The sequence below is a fragment of the Suncus etruscus genome, chromosome 15, assembly GCF_024139225.1.
Source record: "Suncus etruscus isolate mSunEtr1 chromosome 15, mSunEtr1.pri.cur, whole genome shotgun sequence".
Lineage (NCBI taxonomy): Eukaryota > Metazoa > Chordata > Mammalia > Eulipotyphla > Soricidae > Suncus > Suncus etruscus.
This window is the reverse complement of record NC_064862.1, coordinates 44,398,022-44,407,087: the sequence shown is the minus strand read 5'-3', so window position 1 is coordinate 44,407,087 and position 9,066 is coordinate 44,398,022. Positions and strand designations below refer to the sequence as shown.

The 9,066-nt window shown below is 39.8% G+C and overlaps 1 pseudogene; it reads left to right on the top strand.

The window, feature by feature from the left end:
• Nucleotides 1–5,086: 5,086 nt before the first annotated feature.
• On the top strand, nucleotides 5,087–7,950 carry LOC126030725 (kinesin-like protein KIF23; annotated as a pseudogene).
• The last annotated feature ends 1,116 nt before the right edge of the window (nucleotides 7,951–9,066 follow it).

Genomic DNA, 9,066 nt, shown 5'->3' with positions numbered 1-9,066 from the left:
TGCGTTGTTTCCCCATTGTCACACTTGTATTGTGGGTTTTTCTACGTGTTGTGGTGGTATTCATTGTCTATATGATGCAGGCAGCACACTCCTCTGGCTCCTCCCTTTCTGGATGGGCTGACTTGCCTCTAAGAGAGGGGAGTCCTCCGAGGATGAAGCCTCACAGTGGGTCAAATCTTAGGCCCGAGCATGCAACAGAGAAGACAGTCCGGAGAGAAATGTTTGCTTCTGTGATATAGCGCCGTTCTTAGTGTGATTTTTCCTTCTTGTTGCCATGGAGTTCTTTCCTTAGAAAGAGTGCACGGCCGTGTAGCGAAGCGGAGCGGCCATGCTCCGCTGGAGCCTCTTTTTGCCCCACTCGCAAGAGTTTCACTGAAGAGGACAGTAGACAGACATAGACAGGTCACACTCACAGTTTTTCACAGTTGGGCCCCACTGGGCCGGTGTACTTTTGTGGATTTTCTTCGCCTGGTGTCACACACAGGGAGCCGGCTTTTGCAAAGCTTTGCCGGTTTTCATGCTCTGTAGTCCCTCCCTCCATCTTGAATACATCTGAAAGTTTTCTTATCAGCTGTTCATTTACTTTAAGTCTCTTTTCTCATATTCTGGGTCTTTTATGTAGCTCATCATCTATCTTTTTGATTCTATCTTCAGCAACAGTTACTCTGCTGGTAAGGACTTCTGGTGAAATTTTTATTTCATCTAAGAAGTTTTCCAGTTTTGTCATTTCTATTTTAAATTTTCTCACTTGTTTCATATCTTTCATATCCCCTTGAATCTTATTGGCCGCTTGTCATGTTTTTTTTTTGTGTGTGTGTGTGAGTTCTTTAAATATCCTCAGCATATTCTCTCTAAATTCCTTATTAAAGTTGCCTGATACTGGTTGGATCTTCAGAGTTACCAGCTTCACTCACTAAACATGGTAGGTTTCGTTTTTGCTTTCTCATTGAGGCTCTTTTTCCCATTTTTTTGTTGTGGTTTAAAGATTTTCTGCACTCCATCTTCAAGCTCACTGATCTGATCCTTAACATCTATTACTCTGCTAGTAAGCTTTTGCAATGAGCGTTTCATTTAAACCTACCAAGTTTTCAGTTCTAACATTTTAAATATTTTTCTCACTTATGTTATCATATCCCTTGTGTTTTATTGGCAATGTATTCCATTATTTTCTTGGGCTCATTGAGCATCTTAGTACTTGCACTCTGAAGTCCATTTCAGATAGGTTATTTTAGGGGTTACCACCAATTGCGTCTTCATTATTGCAATTGCAATTTTCATCCACAAGATATAGTGTATTTCTTTTATGCTTTACCATGGTTCCCTTTGTAGTTTCAAAATTTGTCTTTCCTATCTCACTCGCAGAGTCTACCATACTATCAGGGCAATCTCAGGAGAGCTTTATGAAGTGGGATATTGTCTAATGGCAAGTGAAGAGCTGACTATTAGTGGGTTCAGACCTGTGTAGGTGAGCAGTGAGTCCCTTTGTTCATACAGATCTGGTAGCTCTATTTCTTCCCTTTGTGAACACTCTGCTTCTCAATCAACAATGTTTTGTTTGATTTTGGGTCACATCTGGCTGTGGTAAGGGCTTACTCCTGGTTCTTAGTTCAGGGATAACTTCTGAAAGCCTCAGGGAACCATATGTTGATGTAGGAAATTGAACCTAGGTCAGCTATGTGTAAGGTAAACATATTGATCACTGTTACTCCAGACTTTATTCAACAATTTTACAATTATTTCCATGTGTCATATTTTCTAAACAGAAAAAATAATACATACAAAGGCCTGAGGGTCTAAAGAGACAGTACAGTATATAGCACAGTTACCTTGGCCCTAACTGACCTGGGTTCAATTCCTAACACCCTATATATTTTTTGGAGCAAGCCCTAATTGGAGAGCCACTAGTAAACCCTGAGAAGCTAAATTAAAAAAATTTCACTAACATATATATGAAATCCTTATCATATTTAATACTAGTAAGTAATTATTCCATGTTCATTCTAAGCAAAATTATCTCATTATACTCAGGCTTTATCTGTATGTAAACTTGGAATTATTGCATATTAATTCAGTTTTTTTTGTTTTGTTTTTGCTAGTTGGTTTGTTTGTTTTTTTTTTTTTTTGGTGGTTGTTTGGAGGACCAGACATATCAGTATTTAAAGGCTACTCTTTGTTCTGTGCTAAGGGACCATTCCTGGTAGTGCTTGGGGCAGAAAATATGCTGTTCTGGGGAATGAACTGGAGCTGACCACATGCAAGGCAAGCACTTTAACACTTTCTCAATACAATTTCCTTCTGAACTCTCTGACATGTTATATATCCTAATTGTCCTTTGCAATTAACTGATCAAACAAAAGTTTTCATGTAAACATGTGCCACTATTATGACCAAATATCCTGCATTATTAAAATTATTTATAAATATTGAGGAAATAATGTAAATTAAAATAAAGTCAATAAATATATCTCAACTGAAAGGAAAGTGAGGGAGTTGGAGAGATCATATAGCACACAGAACTTTACCTTGCATGTATCAGGTCTGGGTACAATCCCTGGATTCTCACATACTACTCCATGCTAGGAGTAATTCCTGAGTACAGAGCCAGCAGCATTCCCTGAGTATCTTAAGGTTTGGTCCCCTCCAAAAAATAAATAAATAGAAATAAAAGGAAATGTAAGTGACAAAGCTAGGATTCCCCAGTTTTATTGTATTTTACTTGTAGTCTACAATGTACAGTACAATTAAAATAAAAAGAGATAGCTGTTGGGAAGAAGGGGACCAAAGCCAATGTACCCAAAATATAAATGAAATGATTTACAAAATCTCATTTGACTCCCATTTTGAATACCATTAACACTTTAACTATCATACTAGTAAATGGACCAACTGAACAATTTATGAAGCAAACTTTGATTAGCATTTCTACTTGTTATATGCAGAAAATTATATTAGAAGCTCTAAGGAGTTTTTGTGTGTTGAAGATGTAATTTTTAATTATTTTAGTTTTTTATGTTTAGTGTTAGTTAGTTTTATGTTTAGTTAAGATAATGTGGCTAGAATAGTGTTGCCAGATTTTGCTTTATGCACAAAACTACTGAACCTTCATCACTAAAGTACCAAGGACCCTATCTGGAGGAAGCTTTCTGAGTGTGCATAGAAAAGGGTGAAGCATTTCTTTACCTTCTTTGAAGATATATAATCCTAATTTGTTCCTGATGTTAGGTTAAGAGGAATAGTTGGTCATTCAAGTTCATTCTCAAATATAATAATAGATAGGGGTATAGAACAAGCTGGTTTAATTGTATATTAACTCAGGGAGTAATAAATAATGTTCTGGGATATGTCTCTACATTTCCCACAAACATTATAACTCTTAACTTTTTTTTTTTTTTTTTTTTTTGGTTTTTGGGTCACACCCAGCAGCGCTCAGGAGTTCCTCCAGGTTCTACGCTCAGAAATCGCTTCTGGCAGGCTCGGGGGACCATATGGGATGCCGGGATTTGAACCACCATCCTTATGCATGCAATCAAACACCCAACCTTCATTCTATCCCTCCGGCCCCAACTCTAGGCTTCTTTGCTTATAAATATTGTATTTACATGGTCTAAATCTGGAATTAGGTTATGTAATAAACTTCTTGGTTTTATATCACTGGCAGTTTATAGTGACTGAGATGTTAGAACTTGTTTTGCTTTTACAAAGATGTTAGACCTTTTGAAGATTAATGTGGCAAGTATATATTGATAAAGGAGAAATTTGGAGCAGTGTCTCCTACAACTGAGGAAGGACTTTTGAGGTAATCAACAAGAAATAACAAAGGAAAAGTATTTAGTTCTGTGAAAGATATTATCTTTTAATGTTTCAAAGAATTCTGTCCAAAGAAAAGCGTTACCAACTATTAAGTTAAAAAATAAAATAAAATATCTAAAAAATTGAGTAGAGGTACATTAATCTAAAAATCTTTTTCACAGTAAAGAAATTATCCTCCTCCTCTCTTCCTTTTCTTCTGCTCCTCCTTCCTCCTCTTTCCTTCTCCTCCTCTTCTTCTCCCTTCTCCTCCTGTTCCTCTTCTGCTTTCTTATTCTCCCTTCTCCTCCTCCTCTTCTTCTCCCTTCTTTTCCCTTTTCTTCTCCCTTCTCCTCTTCCTCTTCTTGTGCTTTCTTATTCTCCCTTCTTCTCCTCCTTCCTCCTCCTCCCTCCTCCTCTCTTCCTCTTCTTCTGTTCTTCCTTCCTCCTCCTCTTTCTTTCTCCTCTTCCTCTTCTGCTTTCTTATTCTTCCTTCTCCTCCTTCCTCCTCTCTTCCTCCTCTTCTGTTCCTCCTTCCTTCTCCTCTTCTCCCTTCTCTTCCTCTTTTCTGCTTTCTTATTCTCTTCTTCTCCTCTTCCTCTTTTCTCCTCCTCCTTTTTCTCCCTTCTTTTCCCTTTTTCTTCTCCCTTCTCCTCCTCTTCCTCTTCTTCTGCTTTCTTATTCTCCCTTCTTCTCCTCCTTCCTCCTCCTCTTCCTCTTCTCCTCCACCTTTTCTCCTCCTCCTCTTCTTCCTCTTCTTCTCCCTTCTTTTCCCTTTTTCTTCTACCTTCTCCTCCTCCTTCCTCCTCCCCCACTTCCTATTATTCTCCTTTTCTTCTTCTCCTCCTCCTCCTCTCCTCCTCCTCCTCCTCCTCTTCTTCCTCTTCTTCCTTCGTCCTTCTTCCTCCTCCTCCTCTTCCTCCCTCTTCTTCCTCCTCCTCTAAGGTCCCTCAGCATCCTCTGCCGGGAAGTCCAAACTTCCCTCCTGGCTCTCCCGGAGCCTCTGGACCGCCCTTAGGCGCGGTCGCCTAGGCGACGGCACCACTTCCGGGAGGGCGGGGCGTCAGCCGAGGCCCCGCCCCTTCGCGGTTGGCGGCCCCTAATTGGCCGGTTTGAAAAGCGCAGGGCGGGCGCGAGCTCACCTGGGGGCTCTGTCCGCGCCGCCGCCGCTCTCGCCTCCGCCAGCCGGCCGGCCGGAGTCGCTTCCGCCTGCCCGCCCGCACGCCCTGCGGCTGCAGCTCTGCTCGCCGTTGCGCTCTCTCCTCTGCCCGTCGGGGACCGCAGGAGACTCGCCTGAGCCATGAAGTCCGCGAGAACTAAGATGTCCAGGAAAATAATGATGAAAAAAGGATCCCAGACAAGTCTGAAAGATCCAGTTGGGGTATATTGTAGGGTGCGCCCACTGAACTTCCCTGACCAGGAGTGTTGCATAGAAGTGATCATTAACACAACTGTCCAGCTACACACTCCGGAGGGTTACAGACTGAACAGAAATGGTGACTATAAGGAGACTCAGTATACATTCAAACAAGTATTTGGTACTCATACCACCCAGAAGGAGCTCTTTGATGTTGTAGCTAATCCCTTAGTAGAAAACCTCATTCATGGCAAAAATGGTGTCCTTTTCACATACGGTGTGACTGGAAGTGGAAAAACACATACAATGACTGGTTCTCCAGGAGAAGGAGGACTACTTCCTCGTTGCTTGGACATGATATTTAACAGTATTGGTTCATTTCAAGCTAAACGATATGTTTTTAAATCTAATGATAGGAACAGTATGGACATACAGTGTGAAGTTGATGCTTTATTAGAACGGCAGAAAAGAGATGCCATGCCCAATCCAAAGACACCCTCCAACAAGCGACAAATAGATCCAGAGCTTGTAGATATGATAAATGTACAGGAATTTTGCAAAGTAGAAGTTGATGAAGATAGTGTCTATGGTGTATTTGTTTCCTATATTGAAATATATAACAATTACATATATGATCTTTTGGAAGAGGCACCGTTTGATCCCATAAAGCCAAAAATTCCACAGTCTAAAGTGCTCCGTGAAGATAAGAACCATAACATGTATGTTGCAGGATGTACAGAATTAGAAGTTAAAACAACTGAAGAGGCTTTTGAGATTTTCTGCAGAGGACAGAAAAAGAGACACATTGCAAATACGCATCTGAACCGTGAATCCAGTCGTTCACATAGTGTATTCAACATTAAATTGGTTCAGGCTCCCTTGGATGCAGATGGAGACAATGTCTTGCAGGAAAAAGAACAAATCACTATAAGCCAGTTGTCTTTGGTAAATCTTGCTGGAAGTGAAAGAACTAACCAGACAAAAGCAGAAGGGAATAGATTGCGTGAAGCAGGTAACATTAATCAATCATTAATGACATTGAGGACTTGCATGGAGGTCCTGAGAGAGAATCAAATATATGGAACTAACAAGATGGTTCCATATCGAGATTCAAAATTAACGCATCTGTTCAAGAACTACTTTGATGGGGAAGGAAAAGTACGCATGATCGTGTGTGTGAATCCAAAGGCTGAAGATTATGAAGAGTGCTTGCAAGTCATGAGATTTGCAGAAGTGACCCAAGAAGTTGAAGTGACAAGACCAGTAGACAAAGCTATATGTGGTTTAACGCCTGGAAGATGATACAGAAACCAGGTTCAGGGAGGTCCAGTTGGAGATGAACTGTTGGTTACAGAAGTGGTTCTACAGAGTTTTCCACCTTTGCCAAGTTGTGAGATTTTGGATATCAATGACGATCAGACTCTTCCCAAACTATTGAAGCGTTAGAGAAACGACACAGCCTACAACAAATGATGATCAGTGAGTTTAACAAACAAGCTATTAATTTTAAAGCTTTATTGCAAGAACTTGAAAGTAGTGTTTTAAATAAAGAAAACTATGTCCAAGAAAAACTAAATGAGAAAGAAAAGGTGATCTCAGGACAAAAGATGAAAATAGAACGACTGGAGAAGAAAAACAAAACTCTAAAATATAAGATTGAAATTCTAGAAAAAACAACTACTATATACGAAGAAGATAAACACACTCTGCAACAGGAACTTGAAACACAGAATCAAAAACTTCAGCGACAGTTTTCTGACAAAAAGAGGTTGGAAGCCAGGTTGCAAGGCATGGTGACAGAAACGACGATGAAGTGGGAAAAAGAATGTGAACATGGAGTGGCAGCCAAACAGCTGGAGATGCAAAATAAACTCTGGGTCAAAGACGAAAAACTTAAACAGCTGAAGGCTACAGTCACTGAACCTAAAGCTGAAAAGCCAGAGAGGCCCTCTCGGGAGAGGGATCGAGAACGAATTACTCCAAGATCTGTTTCTCCATTGCCAGTACCTCTTTCTAGTAACTATATTGCCCAGATCCCCAACGTCCAGCAACTCATGAGCCAGCCACAGCTACATAGGCGCTCTAACTCTTGCAGCTGCATTTCTGTAGCTTCCTGTATTTCTGAGTGGGAGCAGAAAATTCCTTCATACAACACACCTGTCAATGTCACATCTATTGCAAGGCGTAGGCAGCAGGAGCCAGGACAAAGTAAAGCTTGTACTGTGTCAGACAGAAGGCGAGGGATGTACCTGACTGAAAGCAGGGAGGTTGTTCCCACATTCAGAAATGAGCTAGAAACAGAAGAGGATCATTCCTGCAGGAATGCACCACCAATCCGTCAAGGACACAGACGATCACACTCTGCGGGAGACAGATGGGTAGATCATAAGCCTGCCTCTAACGTGCAAACTGAGACAGTCATGCAGCCACATGCCCCTAAAGCCATCACAGTGTCTGTTGCAAATGAAAAGGCACTAGCTAAGTGTGAGAAGTACATGCTGACCCACCAGGAACTAGCCTCCGATGGGGAGATAGAGACTAAACTGATAAAGGTAAAAGGTGATGTTTATAAAACAAGGGGCGGCGGACAGTCTGTACAGTTTACTGACATTGAGACATTAAAACAAAAATCACCAACTGGTCGGAAACGAAGATCTTCCACAATAGTGTCTGCCCAGCCAGATGGTACTGAGTCTGAATGGACCGATGTAGAAACAAGGTGTTCTGTGGTTGTGGAGATGAGAGCAGGCTCTCAACTGGGACCTGGGTATCAACATCATGCACAGCCCAAGCGCAAGAAGCCATGAGTTGACCATCTTAATATGAAACATTTCCATCTGTGTTGGTGATATCTTCAGAGCCTGCTAGACTAACTTTGTTGAATATCATGGACTTCATATATCATACACTGGCCTTTGATCAAATATTCCCTATTGTCCCAAAGATATCTTTGATTCAAAAGACTTCATATTATATGCCTTCCTGTATTTAATATTAATAGTGAAGAAAGACTTTTTTATTGCCATATGAACTTTTTGTAATGCTACTCTTTTGTATATGATATGTAATAAATTAATTGATGCATGTTTTATTTTCTGTGATTAAGGAAGAATTTATATCACACTTCATTTTTGGTTGTGACTTTCCTTGCTTTGAATATTAAGGTTTTATAAACAAAACAGATGCTATTGATTAGCTGCAAGAATGCACTTTAGACACACTTAACAATTGAAGCAATGTTGTCACTGGCCAATTAATAGGGAAGTTGTTACTGTGCATGTATATATTCACTTTCTGGCATTTAGATATGAAAAAAAATTGAAATAATAAAGTACTAAGAAATACAAAAAAAAAGAAATATCATCAAAACAAAAACACCATATCCACAGATCATACTTCTTATTATTTCATATCCAACATAAATAAAAATGTATATAAGTTAACAACAAAAATTAAAAACTCAATTTAAAATGGGCAAAAATCTGAAAATATGCTTTTCAAAAAAAGACATACAAATAGGTATATAAAAAGGCTCATCAATCACATTAGGTAAATAAAAATAAAAGCTACAAATGAAATAGCATCTTACATGCATGGGCATAACTTACTTTATTTTTATTAATACTTTTTTAAGTACTATAGTTACAAAATGTTTGTGACTGAGTTTCAGTCATACAATGAACACCATCCATCACCAGTGTATTTTTTCTGTCACCAGTGTCCTCATTTTCCTTTTCATCCTCTTCCTCCTCCCCTTGCCTGCCTCTGGGGCAGGCATTTTACTTCTCTCTTTCCTTTTTTGACACTGTGGTGTGCAATGTTGTTAATGAAGGGTGGAATGACAAATTTTAAAGACAGAAAAGATGCTGACATGAAAGTGGGAAAAAAGGAAACTTCATATATTTTGTTTGCTTGGTTTTTTT